The 19,589-nt window shown below is 46.5% G+C and overlaps 2 protein-coding genes across 2 annotated transcripts in view; both read left to right on the forward strand.

Moving 5' to 3' along the window:
• The window catches only part of PDCL3 (phosducin like 3), a 205,176-nt gene extending 188,133 nt beyond the window's left edge, over nucleotides 1-17,043 (forward strand). Inside the window, exons 13-15 of the transcript XR_010405738.1 lie at nucleotides 4,160-4,233; nucleotides 15,407-15,635; nucleotides 16,963-17,043. The gene's annotated coding sequence lies outside the window, so the exon portion shown is untranslated. The remainder of the gene's footprint in view (nucleotides 1-4,159; nucleotides 4,234-15,406; nucleotides 15,636-16,962) is intronic.
• Nucleotides 17,044-17,426: 383 nt separating this feature from the next.
• Nucleotides 17,427-19,589, forward strand: part of NPAS2 (neuronal PAS domain protein 2) — a 166,746-nt gene continuing 164,583 nt past the window's right edge. The window contains exon 1 of the mRNA XM_064572622.1: nucleotides 17,427-18,107. The gene's annotated coding sequence lies outside the window, so the exon portion shown is untranslated. The remainder of the gene's footprint in view (nucleotides 18,108-19,589) is intronic.

Below are 19,589 nucleotides of genomic sequence, written 5' to 3' on the forward strand. Positions count from 1 at the left end.
GGCTCTGGAAAGACCCCTCTGTGGATGTTCTCTTGCAGCAGAGACCTGCCAGAGGTAAGGAGGCAAAGAGCAGGAGGAACGTGTTGCAGACAGAGGAGGAGGGCTTGAAGAGGGTCCACCATGGCTGCAGCCCTGCACACCGGGAGGGCCAGTGAGATCAGAGCCACCGACAGAGACTGCTTGAGGGGGCCTTGGGTCCAAGTGCCTGACTCCACACCAGGCCTGCGGGCAAGCTATTGACTGACCGACATTAGCAAGTGAGAAACATGATCAAGTCGTTTTTTTCAAAGATCATTCTGGCTGCCATATGGAGAATAGATTATGGAAGTTAAGTGGTGGAGGCAGGGAGAGCAGCCGGGAGGCCATTCATGGTCCAGATGAGACAGAATGACTGATAGCCAGGGATAGAGGATGGGCTCCAGGGGCATTTTACAACGGGTTCTGACAGTGGCCTGCTAGCTGTCTCCCCGATCCCCAGTGCTTAGCCCAGTGCAGGGCCCTGCCTGCCTGAGGCCTCCTGCTGAGCCCCCCTCCCCAGACAATCCTCCAGGCTTTCCACAGAGGGGATGACAGAGCGGGCCTGTGTAACCTGCCAGCCTGAGATGACGTTCTCAGTCTTTGGCAAACCTGTGATATAAGGTTATTGGTTGTTGCTTCTCAAAAGTATTGTCCTTTATTTTGATGTTTTGTTCTTTCTATTTTGTTTTCTGAAGAGTGTTACAATATCTTTCCATTTATAAAAGCACTAGAATAATTGATGGGAATAGTGTGTGTGTGTGTGTACGTGCACGTGCATGTGTTGGTAACCTGCTTTCATTCCTTTCCATCTCAACCATACTTTAAGAAAAATAAATGGTCTGTGAAATCCAGAGGTCTCTGGTGACCACTTAATTGCGAGCCAAGTCCAAACTCAGCCCTGCAGGGGGCTCTCCACAACCTTGCCCACACCCACCTTTACCTTCCAGCTTCTGTCTCCCCACTCCCCTGTCCTCTGCCCCTGCTCCCCAAGGCCCTCCCACCAGCCCCTCCTTCTCACATTTCCTGAGCCCTCAGCAATCTCTCTCTCCTACCTCCCTCCTCTAACAGATGCCCTCCTCCTCCCATTGGGCCAATTTAACTTGCCCTGCATTTCTACCTGCTTCGAACCCTCCTCTCCTCGAGGCTGGGACTGCCCCTCTCTGCACTGCCCTCAATGGGAGCTCTCCCCAGGCCTGGCAGGGTGGACCGAAGCAGGTAGGCAGCCTTGGTCACCCCTCTGCTGGCTCCACCCAACACTGTCCAGGTTATAGTTGTCTTGCCCTCAGTTAAAGCCAGGAGAGGAAATGAGTTGAAGGCTTGAAAAGCAGTATTCCCAGTCTTTCAATGGTAAAGCAAGCAGTAATCACTCCCCTTTGTTACCCGGTTGCATGACCCTGGAACAAAGAGGTCACTCTCACAATTACAGGGAAGTCAGTGCACAGCAATGAGCAGAGAATACAGTGTACCAACTCTGCCTCGCACGGAGCTCAGCTGCAATGATTCTAGGGCAGTAGAAATAGTTCTTTGACATAACTGTAGTTATGCAAGCTATAATAATGATACATTTCCTTAAAAACTCGGATTTCAGGGTATAAATAGATTGCTTTCAGGGGATTAGAAAATAGCTTCCCACAGAGGGAGTACCTGCTCCCCAAACGAAGCATATCTTGGGAGCGTCAGTCTTCTCAAGTGCTAAGTCATTGTCCTAAGCAAAAAGTTTTAAAAGGTGGGGCAGGGGGATGGGCAAAGTAGGTGAAGGGGATTAAGAGGTACAAACTTCAGTTATAAAATAAAGTCACAGGGATGATAAGTGGAGCATAAGGAATATAGTCAATAATGTAATAATGTTGTATGGGGACAGATGGTGACGACACTGTGGCGAGCACTGTGTAATGTTGTGTATTTTGTACACCTGAAGTGAATATAACATTGTATGTCAACCGTACTTCAGTAAAAATAAGTAAGTGAATAATCAAGCCATCAACAAGCCAGCAGTGTTCGGAGCATTGGGTTGTATATGCTACGGAAATACGTATTGACTTTTAGTCGAGGAGACAAGAAAACAATAGTGAACGATGCAAAACTAAATATTCTTAAATTGTCCTGCAGAACTGATGAGGGAGGAAGGTATTGCCTTGTAAAAGAATTTCCATCTAAAATGGAACAGGAGGATTTAAAATGAAGAACTTCATGGAGCACCAGGGTGGCTCAGTCGGTTAAGGGTCCGATTTTTGATTTCAGCTCAGGTCGTGGTCTCAGGGTCCTGAGATCAAGCCCCATGTGTAGGGCTCCACGCTCAGCAGGGAGTCTGCTTCTCCCTCTCCTTCTGCACCTCCCTCCCGCTTGTGTGCGCTCTCAAATAATATTTTTTAAAAATGAAGAAGGTCATGCATATGCCCTTAGGAAAACAAAACTTAAGGACTAAGAGACCACTCTTCCATAAATGCCTGATTTACAGAACACTGATAATTTTGGAATTGTCTTAAATGATAAGGAGTTGGTCCAGGGTTGCCTCATATCAACCTTGGGAAGATTGACTTATGGTATCCAGAGGCATGAACAAGAAGCAACCAGGTCAGGCTGGTCTCACAAAATAAGCCATGGAGCTTTGTTTGTGTGACTGGAATGGTTTTGTCTGCTCAGGGAATTTTCAAATCTTGTCTCCAGGTTTTTATTTTGACAGACTCTGAGCTTTCCCCTCATTACATTTTGTGCCCATAAATGCAACCCACCCCAAACCCTCATCCAACTCCCCTGTGGCTTGCTATAGCGTGTGTGTCCCAAACTGCAATACCTCTGCTATTTCTAAGTGAACTCATCTTTTTTGACAGTTTTGACCTTGCCTCAGTTTACCTCTTTATTTAGATCTACAGTTCTGTGTATGACTCAACATCTTTTATGTGAGGACTTAGTGATAAGTTCTGCTTCAAATATAGAGCCAAGAGAACTGTTTCCTAAAAGAAATAAACAAACCTTCCCCACATGAGGACCCGCTGGACCAGCCAGCTCCCTGCCCACCAGCAGACCGTCTGCCCACCTCCCATCCCCAGGCAGGTTCCACGCATCAGCCTCCCCAGCCCTGGCTGACCCAGCCTGCTCACCTCACCTCGCTGACCCTGTGGCCAGGGCTCCAGTGTTTACCTCTTCCCCAAACCTAGTTGGATCTAATGCTTCTGGCTTCTCCTTTGTCTCATTTTGCGCTTTTGTGTGTGTCTCACAGCCCAGGGTGGGGAAGCTCCCGTCTTCTCTCTCCCCTACCTCCAGCTCCCATACAAAGGATGGTCAAAGCTGCAGGACCCCTCCTTGCCCGGGAAGGGGGAACTGCAGAGGACTGGTTTTTATTTCTGCCTTATCCACGAAGGAGCACAGAGAAAAATGTAATGTTTGACTCCCTAAGTATCCAGAGTTTTCTTCCTTCCTTCTTTATCTTACACTATTTTATTGTTAAATAAAAGTCACACCAGGGGCACCTGGGTGGCTCAGTGGCTTAAGCGTCTGCCTTTGGCTCAGCTCAAGGTCCTGGGGTCCTGGGATCGAGTCCCACAGCATCAGGCTCCCTACTCAGCGGGGAGCCTGCTTCTCCCTCTCCCTCTGCTTGTGCTCTCTCTCTCTGAAATAAATAAATAAAATCTTAAAAAAATAAAAAAGTTACATCAAAAATCCACACGAAAGAAAGGTGCAGCTAAATGGATTAACAGAGGATGAACCCTTGGAACCAACCCTCCCCCTGCTCCCTTCCCATCTCCCCACCTTGGGAAGGGGGCAACTCTCTCTAGAAATGCTGGCCTCTTTCTTCATTCTGCTCCCTGCCTCAGACCCCACAGCCAGCCTTGGGCCTATCCACTCTACCTCCCATGACTACCCTCTAGTGAGTGCTCAGCTCCCCCAGGCCTTCCTGCAGGCTTCTGGGGGGGCTCCCGGGCCATGTCCCCCATCTGGGTTCAGCCAGTGGGCACAGTTGGGGGTGAGCAGCAATAGCCCTTTCCTCCATGCTCTTGCTCTCTGAGAACGTGCCTGCTGGGGCCCTGGGCTCAGTGATACCACCTTCTCCTCCCCTCTTCATACGGGAGTGGTAGTGGCTTCCCCCCTCCCCACCCTGTTTGCCTCCTCAGCTCCTCACCCACCCCCCTCTCTGTTGCAGATGGACAGAGTGCACCCTCACCTCTGCCTGCTCTTGGCCTCCAGGGTTGCTTCACGCCCGCCTCCCAAACAGAGGTAGGTGAACACCCGTCTGGTTTGCCTGGGACAACAATACTTTGTACACTGGCCCTGAATACTTACTCACAGAGGCCTCTTCGTCCTCAAAATTAGCCTGGTAATTTATACGCACTTCATTTTCCACCTAGCAGCCAGGGGGATCCTTTAAAAAAACAAACCAGGTCATGCCACCCCCTGGCTCAGAACCCTCCAAAACACACCCATTACAGTGGCTACTATTAAACACACACACACACACACACAAGGAAAATAACAAGTGTTGGTGAGTATGTGGCAGAGAGAATGGTGGTTGCCAAGGGCTGGGAGACAGGGAGTAGGGAGTGAGTGCAATGGGTACAGTTCCAGTTTTGCAAGATGGAAGCGTCCTGGAGATGGATGGTGGTGATGGTTGCCTAACAATGGGAGTGCACTTAATACCACTGAAATGTACATTTAAAATTGACTAAAATGGTACATTTTATGGTATGTATGTTTTATCACAATAAAAAAAACTTTCCAAAGGCTCTCATCAAAATTTAAATAAAGTCCACAAGCAAAACCAAGGCCTGGAGGGCCTGCATTGGTGGCCTGCCTGCCTCGCCAGCCAAGCACAGTCCCACCCACTCCTCCCACGGCAGGCTGATCTCATGTCTGTCTCCTCTCCCTGGAGCCCACACCTCTCCCATCTTTCTTCACACCGCTTGGTCTCTGCAGAGACATAGCTACCTCAGAGAGGTCTTCCTTGATCAACCTCCCCTCTTTCTCACTTCATTATTTTTCTGAGTTGTGTGAAAATAAATTATAGGTGTTAAAGGAGTTTGAGAATGGGTGCTCAAGGACAGCTAAGACATCATGGGGATCTCCCTCTCCCCACCTGCTCCAGGGTGGGCTGGTAGGAAGGAAGAATGAACTGAGAGTCCGAAGGAGCGGCTGGGAGGCTGTGGGGCACGCAGTCACTGACCTGCCTCACCTGTGATGATAAAAATCACTCAGAACACAGCAGACACTGCTGCATGGTCGGTTCATCTGACTTCATGATCTGGTTTCTCGACATGGCCTCTCTGAACCTCCTAAATAAATAGCTTTAAGTCCTGTAGCCAAGAATGTCCCCCCAGGTGAGTGTGTACACCCTCATAGGCTTGATTCTTAGAGGGAGGGAAGGAGGGAGTTAGAGAGGGCAGGAAGCTGACATCCTGATGAGAAGGGATCTGGGACATAGGCCCAGGAAAGGATGGAAGGGTCTGGATGACAAGAAGCCCATGGCGGCTCCCCAGGAAGATATCATTTCTGGCCGAGCAGGACATCTGTTCACTATCATTATCTCTCACGTGGGAGTACTGCCATGAGACCACGAACCCTCATTGTGAAGGTCAGGCCAGCCATACCCCTTGAGCTACTCAACCCCAGGGATAATAGGTTTTGATCAACTCCCAACTGACATCTATTAGTATGCTCCTCTGGGGTCAGCCTCTCAGCAGATCTAATGACTAGTTTGAAACACAAAGACAATGAGAAGGGAACCTGGTCCAACTTTGGATTGAACCAGGCGATGTTTGCTTAACATCCAGAGGTGCAGTTACACTACCAGACACGGGGAAGGAAGGCTGAAAAAGAACAATAATAACCAGTGTTGCTAAGCCTTCCATCGTGGGCCAGTCACTTTATATCCATTTTCTCTAAATTGTGAGAAACCTTGCGATGTGTGGATCATCGAGGCTTCTTTACAGATGCAGATACTGAGGCTCCCAGGGGTTCATGATCCTGCCTGACTTCTTTCGCCAGGGCCTTTTTTCCTTGCCCTTGCCCATCTACTGGTCTCCCGATAAAGGCCACTCTATTAAGTCATGGGCACGACCCGTGGGTTAATCATATCCACTAAAACCCCAGCGTCGAATATGAATAGTGACACCCTCCACCCCCCTGCTGTAGAAATACAGGTGTCAAGTGTGTTTGGCTGGCATAGCCTTGTCAGATTATTCACACACTATTCTGTTTGTGTCCTCTTGATGTTTGTTTCTGCTTACAAGCTGCATACAGTCATTAGGACAAATTATTTTATGGCCCTCGTAGGTAAATGACATATTCCCGGTAATGAAAGGTAATCTGTTGTCATCACTACATTGCAAGGCTCCTGCCTATGAGCTTGGTCTCTTCTTCCTGTCTGGAACTGTTCAGCTATAGAAAGATTCTTCCTCAGCTTCAAAAAAAAAAAAAAAAAAAAAAAAATCCAGTTGATATTTTGCCGAATTTGAATAGCAACCAGAAAAGAAGGTCAAGTTTTAAAAGAAGCAACATGGGAGGGGATTGTAATTAAATCTGCTCTGGGCTGAGTACAGATGATTCATTTCAAGTACATAGCATTCTGGAAAGCACGTGACCAAAGGTATTTTTCTAAATAACCTCAAGTGCTAGTCAAGTTATTCTTTAAATTGCGTGCCAGCGACATCTCCTAACTGGTATTTCGCTTGGCAGGCGCTAAGCCACCGCCACAGCCCGGATTTTCCTGCAGGCAGAGCCTGGCCTTGTTTTGACAGTCATTTCTGCTGCTTTCTGCTTCTGCTTGGAAGGAGCACACAGTTGCAGAGGTCTGGGGAAGGATGCCCTTGGTGTGTCCCAAATTGTCAAAGGTACCTCTGCTCGGATAGGGGGGAGTCTTCTCTGTCGCCCAAGGAGCTGGCCCGGGGCCCTTGGGCTGGGCGTTAACAAAGGTTTTCTCCAAATGGTGGCATCAGTGAAATTACATCTCTTTCAGGACGCTTCCATCAAAACAATTAGGAGACCCCAGGCAGCTGTCTTCTGGAAACCTCCTTCAAACAGCAGGAGTTCTCCACCCACCGTGCCACTCCCAACATCCAAATGGTTTCCAAAGTTGCAGTTAGGTTAGTACACCATGACTCTGCTCTTGGGTGAGGCTAGGTCCTGGCATGACAATGTGACCCAAGCGGAGCCCATCAGAGTCCTTTCAAAGCCAGGCTCTCTATCTTGTGGGCCACACAAATAGGGAAGCTCATCTCAAGAAGACAGGGAGAATTGATCAAATTTGCAAAGAGGAGGAGGACTCAAGTCAGAGGGAGAGGGTTCTAATGGTGTCCTGGTCTCAATTTTCCCTGAAACCCAGCTATCCTTAAATCCTGCAAGACATCAGAATAGCCTTAAAATTAATTTCTAGGATGCCTGGGTGTCTCAGTTGGTTAAGCATCTGCCTTTGGCTCAGGTCATGATCTCAGGTCCTGGGATCAAGCTCTGAGTCGGGCTCCCTGCTCAACAGAGAGTCTGCTTCTCCCCCTCTGCCCCCCACCCCCACTCATTTTCTCTCTCTCTCTCTCTCATAAATAAATAATCTTTAAAAAATGTAATTTCCTTTGCCCTCAGACTAGTACAAGTGGGGCTCCTGTCACTTGCAACCAAAAAAGTCCTAAGAATGTCACCTGACTCCCTTTCAATCACTGTGAGGTATGGAATCTCTGTAACTGCACTTCGTCTACCAGGATCAGCGTCTTGTTGACAAGTGGGCTCGCTTTACAAAAGCTTGATATATTAAAACGCAAGTAATCAAGTCTGAATACTTAGTAAGTATTCATACCCCAAAAAGAATTGTTTGTTTTATAAAAAACAAACAACTTCCCCAAAGGGATTCTTTAAATTGCAGTTTGCCCACTGCATTAAAAACATTTTTCTGGGGGCGCCTGGGTGGCTCAGTCATTAAGCGTCTGCCTTCGGCTCAGGTCATGATCCCAGGGTTCTGGGATAGAGCCCCACATCGGGCTCCCTGCTCAGCGGGAAGCCTGCTTCTCCCTCTCCCACTCCCCCTGCTTGTGTTCCCTCTCTCGCTATGTCTCTCTCTGTCAAATAAATAAATAAAATCTTTAAAAAAAAAACAAAACATTCTTCTGGAAACAAAGTGTCCATCTAAGGACATAAATGTTGATGCGCCATATGTGTTAGTTTCTGGGGCTGCCATAACAAAATACCACAGACTAGGTGTTCTTAAATAATAGAAATTTATTGTCTCACAGTTCTGGAGGCAGGAAGTTCAAGATGAAGGTGTTGGCAGGGTTGTTTTCCTGAAAGTCATGAGGGGAGGAACTCTCCCAGGCCTCTGTTCTTGGTTTGTAAATGGTGGTCTTCTCCCTATACTTCTTCATAACAATCTTCCTCTATGTTTGCCTGTTTCTATGTTCAAATTTCTCCCTTTTACCAGAACAACGGTCATTTTTGTACCTAATGATCTCATTTTCACTTCATCATCTCTATAAAGACCCCATCTCCAAATAAGATCACATTCTGAAGAAGATCTAAGGGTTAGGACTCCAACATATTTTTTTTGTTGGGGTTGGACATAATTCAACCCTTTAGCCCACACAGTGGAATACTATGCAGACAGGACAAAGAAGGAGGTGTGCCTGCACGTTCCAAGAGTAGAAATCTCCACACATGTTACATGAAAAAGCCAGTCTTTATGTCTGTATATTCTGATCCCCCTGTGAATTATACATGTGTGACTGTGTATGCATTGACATGAACAGTTATACATAGAGATGTTTTTTTTTTAATTTATGGAAGGAATCAAGAAAAGTTCATGAAAGTTACCTTTTTGAAGAGAGATGCAAAGAAAGGAAAGAAACTTTCACCTTCCATTTGTACTTTAATGACTATGTCTGTATTGTCTGAATCTCATGTATGTATGAATATATATATATGTGTTTGTGTATATATGTATAAATATATACACACTGTATATATATATACGCTATATATATACACACTTTTTTTCTTGTACTTTTCTGTATTCTATTAATGATGTAAGCTATTTCTTGTCTTAAAGATACAAGTTGATTTATAACTAAGTTTTACGTGCCAAACACAACCTACATTCTGTGTATCTGTCTGTACTTGTAAGCTCTTAAAAGGTTGTGTTTGTTCTTAACCACATATGTGGCACAACTGGCCAGGAAATCAAGTGTTTTGGAGGCAGTGATGGAGAGGAGTGATGGTGATGGTATTGATGATGGAGAAGAAAACAAGGTTAGTCATGGCTTGGAAGTTGGCTGGAACTTCTTCCTTGGATGATGAAATGCTTTTGCTTATATACCAGAGAATTATCAGGCAAGACCTTGGACATATCATAGGCTCCTATTGCATTCTGATACCTGAAGGTAAGTACTGCCTGGCACATCCACTCTGGGACCTAGACTCTAGCCTCAGCTGCCCCAAATGGTAGCCATATGGCTATTTGCACTTAAATTTAAGTAAAATTTAAAATTCAGTTCCTGAGTTGAACAGCACAGATTGGAGAACATTTCCATCATCACAGGGAGTTTTACTGGAGAGCCCAGGGTTGTCAGATGGGTTCTTGCTCCAGACTCCATCCAGTCCACACAGGGAATACCTGAGAACATCTGAGCACACACCACGGGATGAGAGCTATACACAGCCTCTTCATGAAATAAAGCAAACAAATAGCTCAACAAGTGTTTGAAGCTCTAATGAGATCTCTTTGGTGAAACATCAAATACTTTGGAAGACTGAGTAGAAGACAAAGATATTCATTCATTCATTCATCCATTTTTGGAGTTCAGGTGCAAAGGGTCGAGTTAATTATACTCCTCAGCTCATGGAGCATTGTCACCACTGGCCTGGGTGAGGTGCCACTCTTGTTTATCTTATTAATTCTCTTTTATCACTTTTCCACACTGCCGTCCTTTGCTCCTTCCTAACCTTCCATGACCATTCTATTTAAAATGTGGGCACTCTCTGGGGCGCCTGGCTAGCTCCGTCAGTGGAGCATGCAACTCTTGATCTTGGGGTTGTAAATTCAAGCCCCACATTGGGTGTAAGATTAGGTGAAACTAAAATTTTTTTTTTTTTAATGTGTTTGCAAGGGCACCTGGAGGCCAGGCATGTTGTATGTGTTTTGTGTGCACATGTTTAATGATGGTGTTGTTTCTCTCATTCCATTTCTCACTTTTTTCACTCATTGCTCTATGGTATTGACTTGGGACAGGCCAGCGAAGAACAGAACTTCCCTGAGAATGCAAGGATGAGTCTGAGAACAGAAGCAGGTGCCTGAGCTTCACTTCTTTGCATGGTTCTCTTCCACCTGGGACCTGGCCTCCTGGGCACACAACACAAGTGCTCACCTCTCTGTGAACACATATGGGTTGTTGGGCCCGCGATGACTTAGGTCAGGTTATTGTGTAACTTTTATCAACTCTCCCTTCCTGTTTGGTATTATTGGTTTCTTCATCTTGGTTTTCTTTCTTCCTGAAGAGAATTGCCCAGGACTCCCCATGCCTGTCCCATGCTCTGCTTGTCCCATCCCAGGCTCAGGAACAACTCTCCTAGCCCTGCTCTGATTCTGTGACCCAGGCTTTGAAACTAAGTTACTGAGTTACACAGGTGGTCAAGCTCCCTGCTTATGCCACTGACTAGCTCCACTGCAGTCAACTGAATTACTGTTTACCAACATCAGGTGTCCCTAGTTGAGAAATTATACTTCCCTGCTTGACTGAACTCGGGCCCTGCTATGTGACCGTAGCCAGTGAAATGCGAGCAAAAGTGGCACATGTTACTTTGGAGCAGAAGCTGTATAAGTCACCATGCTCTTTGCCAGGCACTCCTTTTCTTCTGCTTGGGTCTCAGAGTGAAGATGACATGGTAGGGGCACTGCCAACACATGATGAACATGCCACTTGGGTGAAAAATAGACCTTTGTTATTATAAGGTGCTGAGGTTTAGCGTTTTTGTTACTGCAGCATATCATTGTCTAGCCTGACTGTTACAACCTCCAAACCTGAGTTCTTATCTTCCTAGCCATGCAAGCACTATTGCTGCTGCTATTCCTAGTAGCTAACATTCACTGAGCACCTGCTATGCCCCTCATATTGGACTAGGCTCTTTACACACATTGTCATGTTCAATGCCAGTTCATATTTTATGACCACTTCACAGGTGAGGAAATGAAATATCGGTTTGCCTAAGGAAGTTGCCCAAGGTCACAAACATCACAGAGCTGGTTTTGGAACATAGATATGACTCTAGAACCCAGGTTCTTAAAACCATGAGGTTATGCTACTCAAATGTCTTCCAAGACTGACAACGTGTCTTTCTTTCACCAGTTTCCAGCAGGACAACTCCCACCATCATCCCAAAGCATCTGCTTCACACTTCCCAGCAGCAGCCATGCCTGGGGCACCAACCACTCCTCTAACTCCGCTCTCACACAGCTGCAGGATACTGGGAATCTTCTGGCCTGCCATCCCTGTCCTCCCTGTCATTTCAGCAGCTGGGTCTATCCTCAAGCCCTGTCCTTCACTGGACTTGGACAACTTCAGCTAGGTTACCCTACTACTGACCAACACCAACCTTCACACTGCCCCATTGTGTTTTTCTCCTCCAGCCCTCCTTCCTCTACCATCCCCTAAATGTGAACAGTTTCCATGTTCTGTTCTGTTCTGAGCCCACCTCTTTTTCTGTGTAGAGTTTCCATCAGAAATTTCACCAGGTCCCATTATTTCAACTATTATTTCCATGTCAATGCCTCCTAAACCAGCATTCCACCCTGACCTCACTCTTAAGCCCCAGTTTTGCTTTTCTGCCTCCTGGAGTGATCTTTCTAGAGGCGTAAGATCAGTATCTCCAAAAGGAAGGTCACATCTTCTACCCCACTCATTCTCCACTCCTGTCATCTTTATTTCTAGTAAGTTTCCTGCATTGTCTCTGCTATTGTTCATTCATTCACCAAACATCTGCTGAGCACACACATTCTATGAGCCCAGGGGAGGCCCCACTTGGTCCCCTCCCATCCCTCACAGGCTGTCTGCCACCACATCCTGCTGCATCCAGCCCCTGTTTTCAGAATACACCTCCTAATCTTTGATCATTCTGTTCTTTTAAAAGGAATGCTGTGCACATGTGCAAACAAAATAATTTCAGCTCCCCCTTTCAAAGCAGAAAATCTGAAGTTAGAAATATGAGTCTCTGCTGAAGAAGGAAATTAACTTTAAATTAAAGGGAAATCACAAGATAAGTCACTTAAATGGAAAAGTGCCTTATTTATTTGGATGCTGTGCTCTAAAGTTTCTTTATCTTACTTTTAAGGAAGCTGCATATACGACCTAGTGAATTACAGAGCTTTGTTTAGCCAAGTAAGCAGTTTGAAACAGAGGACTTTAAATCAGATTAAATGCTCTATTCACTGTCATGAGTGACAGATTTTCCTCCGTTGTATCTTTTCCCCCATTCAATGTCAAGGTGATAAGGACTGTCTTGCTAGCAAATTGTTCTTTATGAGGCCATGTTTACCTGCCTGAACCAATAATCATGTTGCTGTAGATGTAAAGATTCATGAGACATGCTTTAGATAACCATGAAAAGTCATAAAAGATAATTTACTAATTTTGTAGTTATCTTCTCTTCACCTGTCGCTGAACTTACACCTACTGCATATTTTTTGCTTCTTCTTGCCTAGGGCTGATACCTTTATCCTTTTATTCACCCGAATCTTCGGTATGATTTCCAACATTTGAAACTGCCCCCTTTGCTCTCTTCACTGTGCTTGAAATCTCCCGCTGTTGTCATGGGCCGAATGGTGTCCCCTAAAAAGCTACGTTGAAGCCCTAACTCCCAGTACCTGTGAATGTGACCTTACTTGGAAGGAGGGTCTTTGCACTTGTAATCAAGTTAAAATGAGGTCATGCTGGATTAGGATAGGCCTAACCCAGAGACTGGTGTCTTTATGAGGGAAGAGAGTGATCTGGACACAGAGACACCAGGGAGAATGCCAGACGACAGCAGAGGCAGAGACTGGACCGAAGCTTCTACAAACAAAAAAGCTTCAAGGATTGCTGGCAGCCACCAGAAGCTGGAAGAAGCAAGGAGGGATCCTCCGGGAGAGCATCAGAGGGAGCATGGCCCTGCTGACACCTTGAACGTGGAGCTTGGGCCTCCAGAACCACGAGAGAATAGATGTGTGTTGTTTTAAGCCACCCCCGAGTGTGGTCATTATAATAGCTCTGGGAAACTAATACGATTAATTGATTAACTAGTAAACTAACCTAACATACAACACAAATGGTTTCTAGATACTTCGATACACCCTGCCCCAGTTCTCCGAACCACACCTGACTTTCCAGACTTAGCACAAGACCTGCTGTTTTCCTGACAGTCATCCAAATTTTCCTAGGATTCTGGACAACCAGGGATTTGTCGGCTTGAATCATTCCCTAGGTCCCTCAAACATAGATAAGAATGGTGATCCCAAGCTTGTGCCACCTTTTCTTGGCAGTGGGAAAATATATCCCCTCTTGACCACCATCAGGGGGTGGGGACCATGCCCCAGGGCCAGGAAGCAGCATTTTGCAGAGGGTCCCGGGGCTGCAAGGTAGCCTTCCTTGTGACCTGCTCCTCCAGTGCCCTCAGAGCCTGTGGTTCTGTTGTCCCTCCCTCCTGTGGCACAATGCCGTGGCTTCCTCACAAGTCCACAGACAGAGGACAGGGTGGAGTGGAAAGGTTGGGGAGAATCCTTGCAGAAGCGCTGGGGGTTGTGGCCCGGGGAGGCTGGCTGCTGCTGGGCAAAGCAACCTAGGAGTGGCAGCAGGCCTTGTGTGAAGTGGGCCAGGAAGAGGTGCTGCGTGCTATGTCAGGGTGATGATTGAGGGACAGGGAGCTCTCAGGAATTGTTGGGGGAAAATCCTGCATCTCACACTGTGTTCACGGTTTTTCTCTCCCTCGCATTAATACAATCTACTCTTGGCTTGAAACCATCATTATTGAAATAAAGAGTGCTGGGATGCAGAGCAGAAAGAATGAGTTTGAGTCTAACTACTCTGAGCTTTAGAGATTCTCACTAGAAAATGATCATCGACCTGCTCTTTCTGCCTCCAGAAACTGTGCGGGCGAAACCAGACACCGCAGGTGAAAAATGCTCTGTAGGTGTAGGATGCTATACGCAGGTTCACTGTTATTTCTGATCAGTGTTGCTATCCATCTGTTAATTAGTAGAAGCTCCTCAAAAGCAGGTATAATTTGCTCGGGGTGCAGTGCAGGGCCTGGCACTCAATACAGAGAGAGGATGCTGCACAAATGAGTGAATTTCGCTCAAGGATCAACTTCCCTGACTCCCATCACACAGCCTCTCATCATGCCTACCAGCTAAACCTTCTCTTTCTACACTTGGCCCCTCTCCTCAGGGCCTGGCCCTTCTCAGGAACCTTTGCCCTGGATGAAGTCCGGCCCTCTGAGGACAGCAATGCAGGACGTTTGCCCACTAAAGGACCTTGGGCAAACCTCACCGTCCTCCTCTTCATTTTATTCGCCCATTCCATGAGGGGACAGGCAGAAATGCCAGCCCAGGGTGAGGGCTGGTGTAGGCAATGTCAGGGAATATTCATTCTTCCAGACAGATGCTTCAGAGTTTCTGACCTCGTCGTGGGCCAATCAGTGTTTTCTAGTTCCCTGGGGCGTCAACTCTCTATAGGCATCTTGCCAACTGGCCCCATGTGGCAAATAAAAAGCATGTGTGCAATCCTGGCCTGATTCTTCCAGCTACCCTGGCTTTGTTAAGGTAGAACAATGGGATAACAATGCCAAGTTGTAAGATCTCAATCGAAAAATGCAACATCCTACCAGCCATGCACTGTAGTTGAATTAACGCATATATATTTATGTAAAACTTCATAAAATCTGCATGATCCCTTCACACACACACACACACGCATATCCCTCACCTCAATATCGAGCCTCCCACCTCCATCTACTCTTGTTCATATCTTTATGCCAAGAGAATTCCATATGTGGGAACAGAACCTTCTACTCGAGTCACCAGACCAGCTCTGAGATACTGTGTTACTTTAAACAGGTCACTTTACCTCTCTGAACTTCAGTTTCCACCTATAAATTCCATCTATAAATCTATGATTTTCCATCTGTATGTTGAGAGTAATTAGACCTAACTCAGAGGATGGTTAAACATGTGTTACAGATGCAAAAAGCATAGTAAAAATATATCACCACTATCATTTGCCTCTTTCAAGCATATTCATAATTCTCTTAAAACCTGGTGATTTTTATGAAAGCCAAATAAGATGAGGTAAGTAAAGAAACCATGAAAGGAATAGCTGTACCATCACAAGATGTCTCTCTCAAGCTCCACATGGAAATAAACAAAACGATCTTGTATGTTCTACTTCAGACCCTGACACGGCTCAAACATGGCTCCAGCTTGGAGTAGAAGCAGATGCTACATCCCCAGAGCCAAGACCACCCAGAAGAAGACCTGGACACAAGGGAGGAGGAGAAGATGAGGAGAAGGGCACTCCAGAAGCCTCCAGGTCCCTTGGGAGGGAGAGAAAAGCCCTCTCAAGATAGAGGACTGGATGGTTGAGAATGTCCTCTGACCTCCCTACAGCACTGCTTGTGAGGTGGGCCTGGAGGGACACCGGGTGGCTAGGTAGGTGCCAGGCTAGACAGACTCCTTCAGGATGCCATAACCACTGACCAATCCTGGCTTCTCCACCAACCAGTTTATACTGAGCTCTCTAACCCAGGGTCTATGTGCTGCCAGACTGAGCTGAAAGTTGTTTCATTTGGCTCATCTCCCCGCTCCCACTCACCCTCCCCACTGTATTCTGGTCTGTTTCACACATGGTAACTCCTGTGGGTTGACTTCCTCAACCTCCATTCCTACCCTATTCTAATGCGTCTTCCTGCAGTTCCCTGCGGGAAAGGAGCTGGAAAGCTACAGTTTATGTATCCCACACTTCCTGGCTAGGCTTCAGGGTGAGACTTGGTACCGACACATCAGATGGGGGCGCAGGCACTCGGATTCTGAATGGAGTTACATGGAGAGAAGGTACACCTTCTCGCAAGTACCAAGCGAAGCAAAGGTGGCACGTGGCTCTGGCTGAGGCAGCATCTTCCTGGTCAGGAGAAAGGCATCAGCCTCCTCGGCAGCCTGACTCCGTGGGATGATTTTGGACATTGTTCCTGTGAGATTATTGTGTAGCCTTCCTTCGTCTGTCCCCAAATTCTGAAGGCAAGCTCTATCCCTATGTAAATATCGTTCTGCTTAGACGGGGTAGATTCTGTCACCTGCAACTGAGAGTCTGGACAGACGCAGCCATTGACATTTTGCCGTTCCCTGAGATAAAACACTCCCTTCAGCGTACCAGGAATCTGTTGCTTAGAGAACCATCCTAGGAATGTTTTTGTGAAGTGAATTTCTTATAACCTGGCATCAGCAGGTGGATACATTCTGACATGTCTAGTGCCCAATGTAAATAAATATAACCAAGCCTTCACAAAAAAGAAAAAAGCATCATTTTGCCTCGGCCCTAAGCCCTCCATAGCTTAATTGACGGAGGCAAGTTGGAAGGGAAAAGACCACCAAAGGGAAGGGTTACAGAAAAGTGGCATCTGAAAAGGCCAGTTTCCATTCACCTTTGACATTAGGTAGTCATTCCGGCTCGACACGTGTATATTCACCACCTTTTACAAATGAAAACTTGCAATTCTCATGGGGAGGAGGTTGCAAATCCTCTCATTCTCTCATTTCAAACATCATCTGCGTTTGGGTTGTTTCCAGAGCTAACACCATTCTTAGGATCATCTACATTATTTCTATTAGGTACATAAATATAACTTCTTCCATGAATACCAACCACAGCGGGGGGGGGGGGGGGCGGAGAGAGAAAAAAAAAACAAGTGATACTAAATAATTTTGGTAAGATTCTTCTTTGGTATTTTTAGGAAAAGACATTTTGAATTTTTAAGTTGTGTGAGACAGCCTGTTGTCGGGCAGGGAAGAGAGCCTGTTTGTATGAGAGTCATCTCTGCATGGAAAACAGGGTTTCTATCCCGGGCCTGGCCGCATCTACCCTGGCAACGCTGACGCACAGAATGTTATTGGAATTGGAAAAGGTAACTTGGGGAAACTCAGTGCTGGCATCTCCGAACCATGAGAACGATTGGCCCATCAGGCTGCCTTCGCATCCATGCCCAAGGCTCCTCACGAAGCTGAAGCCACATTAGAAAAGATGAGGTAACTATGGGATTGGGCACAGAGACATGTCTTTTCAGTATGAATAAAAAGGGAAAAAATAATGGCTTCCTCCCTGAAAACTTAACTGGTCTTATGGATTGAAAATGGGACCAAATTCTGCTGACCGTTAGGAATTTCGTCTTAAAAATTGCCAAGCCACTAACAATCATAACAGAAAATTACCATATGGAAAAGTTATCAACATGTCCTTTTTGGAAGCAGAAAATCACTGCAATGTTTTTAAGCATCAAAAAAAAAAAAAATCCATTCAACATGTTTCTGGGCATTTTTCCTCCCATTGGGGTGAGAACAGCATTCCCATTAACAGCAGAGTGAACTATTCATGTTCTCAGAAGTGGCAATGGGCTAATTGCAGATGAAGGACATAAATTCTGCTCAAGAGCCCAGGCACGGCTCCCACACCCACACAGCGGCCCGCTCCTTTGGTTCAGGCACTCAGATGGAAGCATTACTTTTTTATTCCGGAAGCCCTAGTGGGTAGCCCAGGCCCCACACACCAAGGGTCTGGATAACTATTATTTTCCAGCACTTACAGCCACCTTCTCCTAGATCCAACTGTGAGGGAGTGGGAGGTGCAGGCCGTGGTGCACTGTGTGTCAGGATTTAAGGCAAACTTTATTTTTTTTTAATTGGCCTTCTCTCTTCTTTCTATGGCTACAGCACACTGCAGATCGCTTTGATCTATCTTTTCAACCATCATAGATTGAGAGTCGAGGTGTGACACTTACTAATTGCCGACCGGGCCGTCGGTCAGAAGAGCGAGACAGGAGAGGGCCATAGTGGGGTTCCAAGTGGAAAAGCTCTCCAGCTCGCAGCTTGGAAGAGAGGGCAGGTAACTGATGGCTGCTGGGAAAGTCCTGCCCCCAAAGTGAGGGTCCCAACCCCAGGTACCTGCTGGGGACTGCTGTGCTTGGAGCCAAGAACAAAGCCTGGGCTGCAGTTCAGCCAAGAACACCTCCTCCCAGGGCCGGGACCCCCTGTCTTCCCTGCAGCCCACACAAACCTCTGGCATTCTAGGTCAGTGATTCCTTTAGCGTAGTGCTCGAGGATTCTCTGAGCTGAACACAGGATGCTCTCGCCCTTTATTTCTTTCTGGTGAGAATTCAGCATCCATTTTATGAACAAAAGGAGGAAGGGGGAGGAGAGGGGAAGGAAGGAGAGTGGAGAGAAGGAAAAGGCCCAGAACTAGATTCTCCATGATTGCTTTGGATGAAAGAGTAATCCTATTCTTGGGAGCAGGGGATCAAAATTGTGCCCGGGTCCAAAAAAAAAAATTGAAATCATTTGTTGCTGTTACGGGAATATTAAACACACATCCCCACGATGAAACCAGTGTCTTCTGGGATAGGAGCCAGAAGCCATTCCCTTCTCAGATACCTCCTGATACCTCACTCGGGAGAAACGTCCAACCCTACTCCCTGCTTCCCCCCCGCCACTAGCACCTGTCCTCTTGGTCAGTGACCCAGCTAGGTGCCACTGAACTGTACACTTAAAAATGGTTAAAATGGGGGGCGCCTGGGTGGCTCAGTTGGTTAAGCAACTGCCTTCGGCTCAGGCCATGATCCTGGAGTCCCTGGATCGAGTCCCACATCGGGCTCCCTGCTCGGCGGGGAGCCTGCTTCTCCCTCTGACCCTCCCCCATCTCATGAGCTCTCTCTCTCTCTCATTCTGTCTCAAATAAATAAATAAAATCTTTAAAAAAAATGGTTAAAATGGTATGCTTTACGTTATGCATATTTTACATGATAATATATATATGCAACTGCCTGATGCCCTTTGCATTTGGATTTGGGTGGTAAGAAATCTTTAGCTAGGTTACTGACCAAGAGGAATGGAAGAATGCAGGAAGCCAGAGGACTGACAACCAGCCAAAGGGGCCACCCCCCACACAGAGTATAAAGGAAGAGCCTCCCCACCCTCTCTTTTACAGACTCAGAGAAGTAAAGTCACCTACCCAGGTGAGCCAGGTACTAAGTAGTAATAGGGTGACAATAGGACCTGAAGCCAGGTTGGCCTGCTTCTAAAGCTCTTGATCCTGCCACAAGCTATACTTGTCCTCTCTTATAAAATATATCACCCCTTCTGAGTCTTCCTGCAAAAGGTACCCACTCCCCACCATTTGCATCATCTCCCTAAGGGCTTCCTGAATTGAAGTGCATTTTTGCTCGATCAGTAGTCTATGGGACTACAGGCCCCAAGTTGTACAGTGCACAGCCTGCACAGCTGAATGCCGGACCTCTTGTGAACACTTCATGTTACTTGAGAAAGGTAATATAATAGATCACCAGCATGTTAACACCAACATGTTCATTTA

The sequence above is a fragment of the Mirounga angustirostris genome, unplaced genomic scaffold (assembly GCF_029215605.1).
Source record: "Mirounga angustirostris isolate CCGP_5_RB_7025 unplaced genomic scaffold, mMirAng1.0.hap1 SCAF_10, whole genome shotgun sequence".
NCBI classification, from domain to species: domain Eukaryota; kingdom Metazoa; phylum Chordata; class Mammalia; order Carnivora; family Phocidae; genus Mirounga; species Mirounga angustirostris.